Here is a 17,931-nt window from a genome sequence, read left to right on the forward strand (position 1 = left end):
ATGGAATAATGGAGCACCAATTTGCCAAATTATTGTTCAAAGCCTAGCTCGTGTAAGTATCATACTAATTTGAGTGATTCGGTAGCCACCAAGAACCACCATCAATCCTAGTTTAATTAATTAAATAAATAAAAGTTAACAAATCCTAATTTTATCTTTAACAAACAAATAAATTTTGGATGATTAATTAAAAATTAACAAATAATATTAATAGTTGATAAAAAAGTAAAATAGTTTATTAATTGTTAAATTGGAATCAATCTTTAGAGTCATTTGAGCAATTAGAATAAGTTTTAGGAAAAATGATGATTTAAAAGTTCATTTGGTTGAGGTTTAGGTAAAAAAGGATATTAAATGGAATGTTTAAGAAAAAATGTATGTGAAAAAAAATTCCGTATTTGAAAAAAAAAACGTATTTATAATAAAAGTAATAATATTAATATTTTAATAATAATATTAGTTTATTAAAGTTAATAGTAGCAATGTTATTAATAATATTATAATTAATTAATATTCATATTCATATTAATAAGAGTATTAGTAATTGTATTATTTATATTAATATCGATATTATTCATTGTAGTAATCACAATTTCATTATAATAATAATAATAATAATAATAATAATAATAATAATAATAATAATAATAATAATAATTGTGATGATTAATTAATTAATAACAATAATAAAAATATTAATAATATTGATATAACAATTTTAATATAATAATAATAAATAAATAAATATTAAAATATTAATAAAATCTATAAGTTTAAGATAAGTAGAAATGAAATGTCTTTGAACTTAGGGGGAATCAATCAATGAAATGGAGCTAAATCGAATCAAAAATAAGTCAGAAAGAACAAGGCCTAAAAGATGATCCAATGTGAAACCAACCCCCAACGACTGATTTAATACTATAATTAACGGGAATAGTAAATTTAACCATAAAATTATTTTGTTTATTATATATAAAAGTTTGATAAAATTAACAGAAACAGTAAATTTAACGTAAAAGTAGCGGGAGTAGTCAAAGATACAATAGTAACCTTAAGAGTAGTAAACGTACAAGGGATGTCATGAAAATCAATATATATATATATATATATATATATATATATATATATATATATATGAAGAATGACTAAAATACCGAATATGGTGTTCAATTTTTGGAGCTTCGACTGCCTAAGAGGACTGAGATCAAATTCTTTAGTCTTCAAATTAAACTTTCTTCAATGTTTGTATTTAGCCGTAGGAATATAAGCTTTTCTTTGGATTGAGTCAGGTTCGTTAAGCTTTATTTCAAAATATAATTTTTTTATTATTTTTATTTTAAAGGCATGAAATATAAATATAAATAATTTTAGTAGTAATAGGATAATAGCCTATATCAATCGTTTTACCTACCAAAGACCCCAACAACCACCTATGCATGCTCATTATTAATGTATGTTTTTCTTTTGTTACCGTGATTTATTTTTTCAGTCTCTAATATGGAGTATTTGATTTTATTTTGAAGGTATAATTCTAGAGGGTACAACGATTTACTTGAGTCAATAGGCTGGTTTGTAACTTCTGGTCCATACAACATTATCGTATTTGCAAAACCATTAATTTTTTTTAATCTTTTTCAGGTCTAATCGATGTAGTGTTTGACATTAGTTATTTATTATGGAGTATTACATGTAGAACAACTTCTTAGTGATGGGAGGGATTCATATTTTTGAATTCCTACAAACTACAATTCTCTAAAAGGAGAACAAATGTTGGAAAGTGTTTAATATTATTATTATTATTATTATTATTATTATTATTATTATTATTATTATTATTATTATTATTATTATTATTATTATTATTATTATTATTATTATTATTATTATTTCATATTTTTCATAAAGTTTTTATGTAGTTTGTTGAGATAAAAGTACTTCTTTTAATGTTACACGCCTGTTTGTCAATTTTATGTTTCACAATATGAACCAAGAGTTACGGATGGTAATTGGTATAGTGAGTTACGGATGGTATAATGAGTAACTTACTTTTGCGAGTTTGTGTCAAATTGATTGCTATGGTTTCCATTTTGTATAAGACAATTATTATTGTGATTATTAATTTTTCAAGTACGGAACCAAACATGGTCATATTGAGATTAGTTGACATTCTCAACCATTTGCTAAAATACTCTTAGCAAGTTTTAATATAATTAAAGGTAGATTTGATGTTTTTTCCTAACGATTACAGATACTCCAATTTTTAGATTATACTTGAAACGATATTAGAGTTATATTTTTGATATCTGTATAGATAAATTTTGTCATTGTAGTAGTACCAAACTTCTAACAGTCGTCTATATTTATTGCTAATAGACTAATAGTATTTGAGTTGTATTTATATACTTATCTCAATACAAAAGAAAAAGAAAACTCTTTTAATTAATTAATTCATTAATCACCAATTAAACTCCTACTGGAATCGAAGTAACTAATCATCACGTTATGTAGCTAATTGCTACTCTTATCATCACGTTATGTAGCTAATTGCTACTCTTTTCATACGAAGTACAACGACGTTCTGTGTACGTAGATGTTTTTTTATACATTTTTATTTATATGAGATATACAAATCCTCAATGGCATATAGTAATAATAATAATAATAAGTGAAAATTGTTAATTACCACCTACTATTTATCGTATTTTATAAATTACCACCATGTATTTCATTTATTACAAAAAACCACCTACATTAGAGTGTATATATCCCAACTCACACCGTATTTCACTCCCGAACATAATTTCACTTATTTCCCGACTCGGTTTACTAATTACACTAACAAATTACCTTAATTAACCCTCTAATTCATACCCACAAAACAATTACAACTCCTACCATATCATACCCAGGCACCCAGCTATATTAAAAATCAAAACACTAAATTAGAATATCCTTCATCACTATCATCCTTCATTTCCTTATCTGCTTATTTCTTCATCAAACTTCATCATCTCCCTCCCTAATATCTTCATCTTCTTCCCACGATAGCGGCGTTTCTCAGTCATCCCTCATTCTCACATAAAGAAGTAAGTTATTTGATTTCATTTGTTTTAATTTTTTTTGGTAAGATGGTCGAATTTAGGATTCTTTTTCTGGATTAATTTAGGGCTTATTAAAAACTTATTTGTTTGTAAAGCTTCTGGGTTTTAGGATTTGTTGTTGTTGTAAAAAAATTAGTTCCAAAATCAACAGGTTTACACCAATTTCTCCATCTCTACTGTTTCGAGGGTTTGATTAATTTCGAAAGTTAGTATCTTTACCGTAATTCGCATTATTCGGTACTGATAATTTGAGCAGAATGCATAGTTCGGTTTTTTATTTAATTGAATTTGGTGATATGCATAGGGGAAGATGATTATTTGCCTGGAAATGTAATGGAGTCTGGGAAGAGCCCTATCGTTTTTTTTTTAATCTTTGGGGTATTCGGAGATCACGCCTCTAGATATTGACAAGTGCAAGTGTGGCTTTTCTGCTAGGCTCATGACTTCATGGACTCTTCACAATCCAGGGAAGAGGTTTGAGGATTGCAAGCTTGACAAGCTTAACAGTGAGTAGTGTGGTTGTGGGCATTTCAAATGGTACAACTGAATGACAAAAGAAAGTTATCACAAGCTGAGCTAAAATCTGATAAGTAGAAACTTGAAGCTGAAAATCTTAGCTTGAAAGTGAATAATAAGCAATTGGTCGAGAAGATGACTTTGACAAAGAAATGTGAACAAGTGAAGGGGTTATCATGGTTTGTTGTGCCATTGTATACGGTTTTTTGTGTATGTATCGGTAATAATGGTGTATGTTGTAGGTGTAGGTGTATTATATTAGTTCTCTATTTTGGATGAAGTAATCCACTCCTATATATGCTCTATCAATGACCGAAATGTTACCAAACAATGGTGTAATCTATTTATCAATGAATGCATTGTTATCAATCAATGGTGTAATTTGTTTGTGTTGTCAATCTAATATTTGCAATGGAATGAAAGTGCATCAAATCAGGACTTCATTAAACACTTGTATATTAATACAAGGCATTCATAAAATAAAGATAATTGTTTACATATTACCATTTACTGAAAAAGCATTCCAAAAGTGGTCACAAAATACAAGTTTTAAACTGTTAACAAACTACCACCTACTCAAAATACTAGCCTGATCAGTACTACAATGGGGCTGCTACTTAAATTAGCTTAAGTCAATTTGAGATGGCTCTTCCAAAGATGGTTGACTGCTTCCAATTTGACTTAAGATGGTTTGATCATGTGCCCTTTTAGCCATTCTTTGTTCAGCCTTTTTCTTTGACGCTTTTACCCAAGATGAGTCAGTTGGAGGTCTTCCACCCCTTTTTCTTGGAGCAGGACCAGCTTGAGGATTTTTGCAACTTTTCACATTATGCCCAAGTGTACCACACTTAGAGCACTTCTTTGATTTTTTACCCCTCTTCACTTGACTACCCTCATCAAGCTCCTTTCTACGATTTCTTTTTGAAGGTCTTCCTGGCATTTTTCTAAATGCAGGAGGTAGTGGTTGTTCATGTTCAGTCCTATCCCACTGTTGTACTCCAGGCATAGGACAAATAGCTGGCGTATAAGCCAACAAGTACTTGTCTTTTGAGTATGCTTCATCAACATAGTCTACAGGCTTATGACGTTGGTCAAGTATACATGCCATAGCATGAGTGCAAGGTATTCCACTTAATTGCCAATGAAAACAATCACATGTTTTCTCAGTCAAGTTCACAACATTCCTTACACCTTTATAGTCCACCTCAAAATGTACGGACTCAGAAGCACTAACTTTACAATACCTTGCTTCACTGATAAGTCTTTTGAAGCACTTGTCAATGTATGGCATGAACTTCTTCACATATTTAGCAACACCTTCTCTTTTTTCAAAGTTTCTTTTCATGACATACCTTCTCATCCATTCCATATGGGTGAGAATTGGTTTATCCCTAGCGTCTTTTAGAACAGCATTAAAACTCTCGCATAGGTTGTTCGTAATCATACTTGACTTGCACTTTGTTGAGAAGGCATGTCTACTCCAATGCTTCGGTGGAATCCCATTTATATACCTGAAAGCAGCCTCTGACAAGCATTTGATTCCCTCAAGTTCTGCCATGAACTCAGCCTATCATATCCAATTTCAGCTAACTCAGTGTTACTATTGCTGTAAATTTTGTGGTAATTAATTAAATTCATGAAATTGATTGATTATTTGTGAAAATTAAAAAGTTAGCACTACTATGACTAAATGTGTAAGGAAATCATTTTAGGGGATGGGTAAATACCTGTGTCGTGGCCCAGGCAGCCTTCCAAAATCTCTCTTTATATGCTTGACCAGGGAATTGAAGTTTGAAGTTAAGCCAAATATGTCTTACGCAGAATCTAATGTCAGCTTTAGGCACCACAACCTTCATTGATTCAAGTAAGCCCTGCATATTTAGTGAACGTCAATAAAAGAACAATAATGTTAATTTTTAAGAAAATAAGGAGAAAGGTAATTTGGTACCTTCTGTCTGTCAGACATAAAAGTCAAGCCATCTCCTTCCTCGTGATCTAAATCCCTTACAAGTAATTCAAGAAACCATTTCCATGTTTCTCTATTCTCTACCTCAACAACACCCCAAGCTAATGGAAAAATGTTGTTATTCCCATCCATAGCTACAGCTGCTAAGCACATCCCAGGATACATCCCTTTGAGGTGACAACCATCCACCCCAATAAGAGGCCTCTGACCTTTCAAAAGCCTTCCTTACAAGCTGAGAAACAAATATACATTCTTTGGAATATAGGGGGTGGTCTTTCAATATTACGCACCATTACAAATGCAGAAGAACCTGGATTATGTTTCATAATTTCAGCAACATAATCCCATACCCTACTATACTGCTCGTCAGAATTCCCATGAATGATCAAGTTTGCTCGAGCTCTTGCCAACCAGCATTTATGGTAGTTTACATCAACACCTAAGTCCAACTTAACCCTAGATTGTGTGCCTTTCAAACTCCACTGTGGATCTGACCTCCATACTTCCAAGTATTTTTCAGCAATGAACTCAGAGCTAACCATCCTATTCTTAGTTGTATACGCACATACATGCTCTAAGTGTAAACTTTTTATCTCAAATGTCAAGTCTTCATCGTCTTCGCACTTTGTGGCATATACTTTATACTCACACTTTGTAATTGCACCACAAGTGCATTTAGGCAGTCTTGCCCTCTTGGAGTTCCATTGACAGTCACACCTATATCTACACTGGACAGTAACTCTCACACTCTCATTGTGAAGAAAATAAGGCTCATAGCCATTCTCAATGGCATGTTGCCTGATAGCCTTCCTAAAGTCTTGCACTGAAGGAAACTTCAAATTCTTTTTCAAGACAATAGGTTTTCCAAAATCAACATTTGGATCAAATATCAAATTACTAGGAGTTGTCTCATCATCAGAAGCTACCACACTTCTATTGTCATCATCTAAGTCCAAGTCAGCCTCAGTAGTAACATTAACCTCTATATCATCAACATTAAACAAATATGAAGTACCTTGGTTTGGAATTGTTGCCCTTTGTACAGTGGCCTTAGATTTTGAACATGATTGATTCAAGCCATTGTTAACCGCCTTTAGTAGAGCATCATCGACAAAATCAGAAAACAAATCCTCATCTTCTACTACATCACCTTCTACTTCATTATCTCCAAACTCCACGGCACTAAACGCACTATCTTCACTCCAATTACCAGAATCATCCTCAGACTCATCTCCAAACTCATCGCCCAAGTCATCAATTTTTTTAGTCTGTTTACCCTCCAAGACCACCCTTTCCTCCTTATTTTTCCTTGACTGTTTTCCTTCCCTCACAATAGCTCTTCTTCTAGAACCCTCATCCAAGACAGTCCCTTTCTCAAATAATGTTGATAATTTTTTTCTAAGGGCCAGCTTCTGAGCCCTTTTTAAAGGGGACACATTGAATCCATTAGGGCTACCCACAGTACTTGGGGATCTCCTAATTGAAACAGAATGATGCTCCTCAAGTTGGTCCCCATAATAATATCTCACATCAGCAGTTTCTGAATTTAACATCCTACATATTAATTTAAGGGACGAAATTTAGCTCATAAACAATAACAAATCAATTAATTCAAAGTAAAAATTAAAACTTTAATCAAAATTAGGGTTTCTAAACAAACAATCACAATTAAATCAGAAAAAACAAAAACCCAGAATTTAAGAATTCTTAATTTAACTAAAATTAGGGTTTTAATTCACTTTTATTAATCAAGAACTAAGAAAGTCAAACCTTAAAACAATGAACATTAAGGACGAAGACGTACCTGAGATTCCTTAGCTTGTTGATGTCATTGATCAGGAGTTTGCTTGATTAGTAAAGGTGCAGCGCAGCAGATAAGGAAACGGAGGATAGTATGAATGATGTGCTAATTTTAAGTGTGTTGATTTTTAATCAGGATAAGGTATGATATGGTAGGAGTTGTAATTGTTTTGTGGGTATGAATTAGAGGGTTAATTAAGGTAATTTGTTAGTGTAATTAGTAAACCGAGTCGGGAAATAAGTGAAATTATGTTCGGGAGTGAAATACGGTGTGAGTTGGGATATATACACTCTAATGTAGGTGGTTTTTTGTAATAAATGAAATACATGGTGGTAGTTTGTAAAATACGATAAATAGTAGGTGGTAATTAACAATTTTCACTAATAATAACTAATACATATTGTATTATGGAGTATTTGATAGGATTTGTACAACTGCAAAATTCGGAACCACAAACTTTTTTTTTATCTTATCTATTTTCCATCATTTTATTTCCATGAGTAGCATATAAAGTTTGACTCTCTAATATCGCTCAAAAGTCATTCACAAAAGCATATAGATTATTATTTTAGTCATAATATATCATACTTTTGGAGGGTGGGAAATAAACAATCATTTAGTCTCTCTTAAGACGAATGTATTCCTCTAAATATTAAAAGAGATTAAATATTATTATCTCACACGTGCATATAAGACAAATCCGATATTTTTTCTTATGTATAGGTTTTATTTTATTCTAACTCCTTGATCAGTCTTAAATTTAAAACTGATTTACCCGCCTTAAATAAAAATTTGCGATAAACAATATAGCCATCATATGCGGAATTATGGGGAAAGCCTAAATGATATTAGTGGTTAACCAATTTTATCTACTATATTAAAAAAATAAAATAATAAAGAAGAAGAAGAAGAAAGAAAGAAAGATGGATCAAGCTATGATATTGGTAACGAGAAAATGGGATTTGTATGAATTAGATTTACGTACATACTTTGGGGTGGAGTAACGTTTTGTGATACGAAATGAAGAGAAAAAAAATAGAGAGGATTCATTTTGCCTTGTGGTGAAGTATAATTGGAACACTTTTACGACCAACAATGAAATCCGGTGTATAAGTTTAACACTCTTCAAATCATGTAAATCCAAATAGAATTTTTAGGATAACTTATGTAAGTTAGTTAAACTCAGCCCCTTAGAATTAAAGTTGAGCCTGATATGAGTTTTGATTCATTAAGAATTAGACCATATTCTTTTGTACTTAATTTTAGCTCATTTTAATTTAGTTCAACTCATCTCAGTTTAGCTCTATTGATTTGAGTTCAGTTCAGTTCAACTCTTTTCAGCAGAAAAAAACATGGTCTTAAATTATACTCCGTATATTAAAAGATGGGGTCCATTAAATCATATGCAGTCATCATAGTACGAATCATAAATCGCAGGATATTACAAATTGGCCCGTGCATCGCACGGGCATTAAATCTAGTATATTAATAAAGGATGCTTTTTTCGAGCGATTACGGAGTCTCCAATTTTTACGAACTACCTATAATAAATCTATTAAGCTTTTTATTATTATTTTGTAATTTATGAATAATATATGAGTTTTACTAGAACTACAATATTCACTAGCACTGATCCAAAGGATAGAGTTTGTAGGAGTGAAGATTGTAAGAATTTGGCTGTAATAGAATAGTTTTTATTTTAATAAAAATAAATAAAGAGAATATTCTATATAGTTACATAGTCTATTTTGAGTAGGACACAATGTCTATATCTATATATAAATGCTTCTTAAGGAGACTCACGGTAGACTTAATTAACACAATTATTATTTGTCTTTTTGCTTTGTAATCTCAAGTTTTATAGTATTACGTATTTGTCTTTCTGCTTAGTAATCTAATGTTTTATACTTAGTATTACGTATACAAGATGTTGGTTACGGTGTTTTTACTAATGAATTTCTTTTGTTATGTTGATAGGACGAACTATGAAGATGTTAAACATGGCTTATAAAGACGTGATCAATTAATAATATTGTAAGTGGATTATCGATCTGCCCTACTTGATTCATTCACCTTATCTAATATATACAATGCGATTTGGCGATGTATTGATGATGAGAACCGCGTTGTTTTTGTTTCTTTGGCAGGTAAATAATCTCAAATCAATGCATATAGCTAATAGTGGACCATTAAAGCTTTCCTAATACAAAAAATAAGATCTCTATTAACATAACAAAACCTACCTAGAGATAGGATTTGAAATACTTCATGTACCAAAGGTAGCTTACGAGTCCTACATAATTTTTTATTTGAACATATTTAAAGTCTTCATTGTTCGTATATTTAACTTTAGCTTAAGATGGCTAAAGTGATTGCATTATATTCATTGAAGATGGCTAAGATAATCATGACATGTATAACAACAGGGATATGGTCGATCAACCCCTATAATTAAGAGTCCTTAAAACTATCCTCTTAAAGGGTATATGAATGCTTGATGAGTGAGGAAATCTATTGTTCACAAAACTTGTGAGCGGGTGTATTTGATTGTAATGTTTTAAGCCACAAGATCAATGTGCTCTAATACGAAACAAGTTGTACGTTATACTGCCGCTACCAATATCAATTACTCCCTTCGTCCCAATTATTTGTTTGTCTTTAATTGATTAAAATACCCCTTCAAAGAATAAAAAAAAATAAACAAATGATTGAGATAAAGAAAGTACGGAGTCAATTAAAGATAAATTTGATTTTGAGAATGACTTATTACGTTGATCAAAGAACTACCAATATCAATTTTATTAGAACTTATTATAAGTTGAGAGTTCTTGGTAGAATTAAAAACATCTAGACTAGATACCTATCTACCTACAATATTGAATTTGAGATTGTATGGGAGATATTTCAATTTGAGATTGTATAACTTTTGAGATTGTATAGGAGATTAATTTATGGTGGACGACTAGATGCGTACTCCTACTAAAAATTAATGTATTTCTTTCGCTACATTTTTTTATATGAATGCATTTTTGATTGTGAACTCTGTTCAAGATTCTATTAAGTTGGTTAAAAGATTGGAATTTCTAAGACACTCAAGCTTGAACTTTTAGTAAGTATATATAAATACTGGAGTAGTAAGTTTATGCTATTTAAGCCTATTAAATCAAACTCAAAAAGAAAAATATTAAACGTTAAAAAATAATTCACAACAAAAGCTCATTATTGAGTCGTTGATTTTTTTTTTTAATAAATACTCTATATACAAATTAGCCATAATAAGCTAATCCGGAAAATTAAAACGACTCTATAATTCATGAACAAAACAAGAATCAACTACATAAGTAAGTATCACCCTTTCGTCCAAATCGTTTATTTATCTTTAATTAAAATATTCCCTCGCAATGACTACAAAAGCTATCAAAATCAAAACTAATATAATTTTAAGCCTGTTTCGGTCTTTTTGTATTTGTATAAAACATAACCAAATAATCATTTCTTTTTTTCATTATAGAATTTACTCTGTCGGCATTAATCAAAATTTAAATAAGACGACATTACTTATAGGCTTGTGCTCAGGCATTAAATCTATTATATATATATATATAAGAGGCTTTTTTCAGGCAATTCTAGAGACTCCAAGTTTTTTGAAACACTCTATAATAATATTGATCTAAAAAAATAACAAATTCGTGAATATTAATCTAAAAAGATAACTTTTATTTCATGGAAACTTTATCTCTCAAAATAAAAAAAAATACTTTGTTAGATTAGATAATATTTGAAAGTAGAGATAATTATATTTATTTATTTATTTAGAGATTTATTGTTATTGTGGTACATCTAGAAGTCTTTCACAAGTAATTTGGACTCAAATCAATATATACTAAGAGTATATAAAGACATGTAGTCTTAATCTTTCCGCATATGATATTATTGCTGTTTTTTTTTCTTTTTATTCATGTTGTTTTTATTTGTTTGCTTAAGATATGTATCCACATTATTTCGATTCTATTATCAACTGCTCCAATTTAATACGCATCTTTTATCTTGCAGGTCTTTAGAATATAAGTTAGGTCGAGAAGGATTTATATTAACAAGCTAAGACAACATTCACACCGACACAGCGGGATACGATGGTAAATCTTTATTCCCTACATGCACATAATTTTGTTTCTATCATTTACCTTTTTCGAGTCGAATTCTTAAGAGTTTAGATCTTTAGTTGAAGGGCATGGGAGGCTAAGATAATTCAGAGATATGCTACAAAGTGTTTCTCAAATGGAGAATAGCGGGTTTTCATTGGACACAATCTCTTCAACCATGATCCCATGATCCCATGATCCTATCGTCGTATGGTATATCATACTGTGAAAACTCTCAAATCATTATTTCAACGGAAACCATCATAAAATAGGTTATAAATTTTTATTTCTTTTAATAGTTTTTCATTCTGATGTAGGGTGTAGCGGAAGATGATACGGTTACACTTGGTATATAGAATCCTCTATACACCACTAATAAAATTTCAACAAGTGGAAGAATCTAATATTAGTCATGGTATGGATTTGGGAGAGATTTGTTGGGAATATTTTTACTCTAGAAAGATGTACGAAAACATTTCAGGAATATTTATTATTTTTGGAATTGTAATTAATAATTATATTTACCATATATATGAACATTATCTCTATATCTTACAAAATTTATTAAACTAACAATTGAATCATGAAACATTGAAACTTACATCGTTTCTTTTAGCTGAATTTAATTCAAAGAAAGTTTTTTTTTTTTATTAGTTTAAGTGTTTACTTTGAAAAAAAAAAAGATTTGTCTGATTTTTCTTCCATGCATTCATAATACAATAGTTTTAATTAGCAAACAATAATTGTAGGAGGATTGAAGATGTTGCATTGTTGTGATGTTGTCCGCTATTGCACTTATAATAGATTTTCATCATGGCAATCTCATTCATGTCGTCCTTATAATAGATTGACAATTTCAATTTTTTTCACTAAGGCGATAATAATGTTATTTAAGGAAAAAACGAAAAATGGGGAATAGGAATAAGATATTATTAAATCAGAAAAAAATTATGGTCTATAATATTTATAACAACTTGGAATTTTTTTAATTATGGTAAAATATATTCAAATCTCAAATTTAAAATTTCAACGATTTGGCTCTCAAATTTACCAAAAATAATTGTGATAAAATATTCTATTTCATATTCCACCATTGCCACATGTCACCACATTACCCATAGTGTATAAGAGAACCGTAGCCTTTTCGGGGTGAAGCAAGGGTTTTTTATCTGAGATTGGCAGGCGACTACTCTATTTGGTACTATTTTTATAAAGGGTTTTTCTAACGTGTGCCATACGGGCACACATTAAGAAGCCATAAAAGGAAAGATTCTCAGGATAATTTTAGGGTACTAACAAACTAAGTCTTTAAAAGTTGGATTTACGTCATTACGTTCCCTATAAAATTATCATACACAATTCCAGTATAACTAGGTCTAATTTCTTCGTATTATTATGGGCTTGATGTCCCTTTGTTTAGAGTCTTATACTCCGTATTAAATTTCAATAGTTTTTCTAAGCATTCGATAATATTGTGGATAAAATAAACCTTTTTTAATTATTTAGTGAGTATATAAGTGGCATAATATGTACATCAAAAACATATCAAACCATTATTGATTCACAAACATTTCAGAATAAATAAGTTATACATATCCGATAGACTTTAAATGTCAATACATTATTTACTTACAATTTTAAAAAGCTCACTTAAAACAGAACATATTTAGTTACCGTGCATCTCCCGGGCGTGAAATCTAGTAATAATAATATTAACAACGGGAGTAGTAAATGTGTCTTATAATTTATTGATAAATTTTACATTTCATCATAATTTCAAGATATGTCATAACAAAATATATAATTAATGCTAGCTAAATGTATGGGTTAAACATATCTAACGTATTTTTATTTCAAAGCAAATAAAATCCCCTATTTACTAAATGAATAGGCAAAACTACAACTTTTCCCGCCTAAAAATATTTCCTAGAATAGTGCTTAGTATTTTTAGCATATACTATATATGTGTGGACATGATAAGTTATAAATGGATATATTATTTTGTATTTAAATATTTATAATATTTAATATTTCACATTCTATATAAATTTATATCCGATCTTTTTAGGATAAGAAAATTATTTTTTTAAAGAACTTATTGATAAAAATTTATTGACTTTTTATGATAAGAAGTTGCGGCTAAAAAATATGGTATTAGTAAATATTTATTAAAATTCATTGATTTTTTATGATAAAAATTTGCAGCTAAAAAATATGTTATATTAGTAAATATTTTTAAATTAACATCATTAATTTCTCGGTAAAAAAACAAAAAAAATACTTATTTTATTACTTCTTATGATTTAAACTTTTATTTATTTCTCTAATCAAAATACATTAAGGAGAGATATGAAAAATAAGTGAATTGTCAATTTAAATTCTATAAATAATACACTAAAAAGTAAAACTCTATAAATACAATGCATATATTGCACGAGGTCTATATTAGTAACTCTATAAATACCGCGCATTCATTGCGGGGGATCTAAACTAGTTTAAATAATAAATAGATACCGCCCGAGCTAAACCAGACACCAAAACTAATAAAATTATCACAAAAATTCTTGTTTAAGACGGAGGTATCCGTTTAAACCATAAGGCGCAGGTCAAATACATATCAAATCACATGACAAGTTGCCAAGAAAACACCAATGCTTTTGTTCTTGTTAATTAGCACCATGGGGTGACATTTGAACCATTTTAAAGATAAAACGAATAGTCCGTTTTAAGCAAGACTTGTTCTAAAATTATATACGGAGTACATTTGTATGGCACTACTACGGCTACTACTACGCCGTTTTGCCTAGTTAACCTAATACTCAGGGCTGTTCCTGACAATTTGGGGGCCCTGTGCAACATCGTAAATATAGGCCCTTATTGACGATTAGACCTGGTAAAATGGGTCAGGCCCGAATGATCCGGCTCGAAAAGGCTAACCCGATATCCGAAAATGACCAGAGCTTACTTGACTCGAATACGACCCAAAAACCGAATTGACCCGACCTGACCCAAACTCGACCCGAACATTGTTTGACCCAATGTTGATCCGACCCGAGGTGACCCAACTGGAAAAGACCCGACTCATAATTGACCCGATCCCAAATGTTTGAAGGACCCAAAATAACCCGAAACGACTAATACTAAGTCATATTAATATTATATATATTAAAAAAGTTACATTGATTTCAACAGTCCCTAATAATTAGTTAAATAATATTTCTTAATGAAAATAGTGCTAACAAAAGTACTTAGCCATTAACTCGTATACAAACCCGGCCAAAATGATCCATACCCGAAAATGAACCGACCCGAAATGACCTGAAACAGGTCACCCGAAAGTTACCCGATCCGACCCAACCCGACCCAAATTGTGTGTCAGACCCGAAATAACCTGACCCAAATTGACCCAACCCATACCCGCCCCGATTGACCAGTTTTGTCAAGTCTATAAATGACGATACACCATAATAATATAAAAATATAAAAAATAAACATCAATTTCTTTTATGCTAAAAATCTAGAAAAAGGCTATCTACTAATATAAAAATATTAATGCTTCCTAAAAAGAATATGTATTTGGCTGACTTGAGTGGTTGAGTTTTTCATTGGCACGGCCCAGGTCAGATCCATGTCAATTGCACTTTTTCTTGATTTAAATGCAAAAATTTAAGTTAAAAATGCTAAAATGAAGGATCGAACTCGCGTCTCTGCAATAAACGATAAGCACAGATACCATTGAGACACCAGGGAATTTTTGCTTTGTACGCGCGTTAGTACTTATATGTACTAAACAAACAACAGATTAGTTTGGGCCGCCGAAAATTATTAATCCTCCTCTCCACGTGACCACTTAATATATATAAAATCCCAAACAACCCTATTCTTCTCCTCTACATTTACACAACAAAAAAAAAAAAAAAAAAAAAAAAAACACAACCACACCTCCTCTTACCAACCAAACTCATGGGACGCGTTATCAGGGCTCAACGTAAGGGAGCTGCCTCCGTATTCAAGTCCCACACGCACCACAGAAAGGGTCCTGCCAAGTTCTGAACATTGGACTTGGGCGAAAGGAAAGGCTACCTAAACGGAGTCGTGACTGATATCATTCACGATCCCGGGAGGGGAGCCCCACTTGCTCGTATCACGTTCCGTGATCCGATTAGGTACAAGCTCCAAAAGGAACTTTTTGTGGCTGCTGAAGGTATGTATACGGGTCAGTATTTTTATTGTGGTAAGAATGCAAAATTGTCCGTTGGGAATGTGTTGCCCGTTGGACAGGCCCCTGAAGGTACCGTGATTTGTAATGTTGAGAGTCGGATTGGTGACCGAGGTGTCTTGGCTAGGGCTTCTGGTGACTATGCTGTTATTATTGGTCATAATCCTGATAATGCTACTACTAGGTACGTATTACTCCATATGATTCTGCTTTATATTCAATATTTTTCAAGTATATAGGGTATTTATATATGAACTAACCATTAGTTTTGTGTAAAACCATTTACAATAATATATATACTTCCTCGTTTCAGTCGAATTATTTACCTTTTTTTTAAAAAATTCTCCTTACATATTTTGGAAAACGTAAACAATTCAATGTAACACATGAACTATATTATAGTTTACAACAGTCCTATTGAGGTTTTGTGTTATACGAAATATGACGGCTTTCGAAGACTCCAATTATGGAGTACGTAGGAATAAACAATATGTTAAGTATTGCCATCGGTTTGTTGATTGAAACTTTTTTGCCCACTTTAGATTACAATCTAGAATATCGGTTATGAAACTTAATTATACTTAATTATCAAGATTAGGAGAAAATTGATTTTTTTCTAAAATGGTTGTTTCAAACCGATAAATATTTATTATTTTTAGGGTTTGAACCATGTTTCGATTTGGTTGTAATTTTTGTTATATTAGTGTCTACGAAAAGGATCGATTAACTAATTTTAATACGGGTTTGTTTCACAATAGTATAATTATTATCATAACACGGTCTTACATGAAATTAATACTATGTCTTTATGTACGTGAAGGATAAAGCTACCATCAGGAGCAAAGAAGGTGATATCAAGCGGGTGTCGAGCAATGATAGGGCAGATAGCCGGAGGAGGGAGAACAGAGAAGCCACTACTAAAGGCAGGAAGAGCGTACCACAAGTTTAGAGTTAAGAGGAACTGTTGGCCTAAGGTTCGCGGTGTGGCCATGAACTCTGTTGACCATCCTCATGGTGGTGGTAACCACCAACATCCTGGCCACAGTACCACCATTAGTAAGCAAGCTGTTCCCGGTCAAAAGGTTGGTCAGATTGGTGCTAGGCAAATTGGTGGGGGTGGCAAAAAGAAATTCTTGAGGACCGCCCTTTATTAGTTAATTCAGCACTACTACTTAATATGCTACAATATTATTATTATTATTATTTTTTTTTTTTTTTTTTTTTTTTTTTTTTTTTTTTTTTTTTTTTTTTTTTTTTTATAAAGGGATGCGCGCAGCTTTCATTAAAATAAGAATAAAAGTTTACATGAAATTGGTGGGGAGCCGAGAGACAATCTGGGCTCCCACACCCTTAGAAATAGCAAAGCTAAGTCTAGTAAAAATGTAAGCGGCCACCCGAGCCCCAAAGATCCCGAGATACCGAGAATTTCGGATCCGCTTGAGCAAGGCAACAAAGATCCGAACCCAGCTCCCCAAGTGAAGAGAAGAAGAAAGGAAGGAAACCATAACCCGCTATCGCGCACAAATCCCCATACTTAGCACACTTTCGCTGAGCAAAGATCGACAACCCGCCCGACACAAAATCACAACCCGGTCCGAGTCAAAGGTGAAGAACCCACATCGACGCACACATCACGCCCCCTGTCCCAAGAATAAAGTAATAAATCCGCAGGACGAAGAGAGCCACCATGCCCATCAACCAAACCGATATCAATTTCCTTCCCCGCAGCAGTAATACGGATCTATAGCGGATGTCGAAAAGAGTGTCCTGACAAGGTTATGCCGATGTTTAACGCCCACAAGATGCAAGATAAGAAAACAGCGTGGTCCCCAAAAACATCCCCAGCAATATTATTATTATTATTATTATTATTATTATTATTATTATTTTTTTTTTTTTTTTTTTTTTTTTTATTATAAAATGCGCACAGCTTTCATTATAATAAAAACAAAATGTTTACATGAAATTGGTGGGGAGCCGAGAGACAATCTGGGCTCCCACACCCTTAGCAATAGTAAAGCTAATACGAGTAAAAATGTAAGCGTTATTATTATTATTATTATTATTATTATTATCGTTATCGTTATTTGTGGTTTAGCAGGAATAAATTGTGGTCGGAATCTAGAACTACTTATGTTGGTATTACTATTCAACTAATTATTATTATTATTAAGGTCGTTTGTGTG

At 31.7% G+C, this 17,931-nt stretch overlaps 1 pseudogene; it reads left to right on the top strand.

The window, feature by feature from the left end:
* Nucleotides 1-15,489: 15,489 nt before the first annotated feature.
* LOC141627240 (large ribosomal subunit protein uL2-like) lies at nt 15,490-16,940 on the top strand (annotated as a pseudogene).
* Nucleotides 16,941-17,931: the final 991 nt, after the last annotated feature.

Source organism: Silene latifolia, chromosome Y, assembly GCF_048544455.1.
Source record: "Silene latifolia isolate original U9 population chromosome Y, ASM4854445v1, whole genome shotgun sequence".
Lineage (NCBI taxonomy): Eukaryota > Viridiplantae > Streptophyta > Magnoliopsida > Caryophyllales > Caryophyllaceae > Silene > Silene latifolia.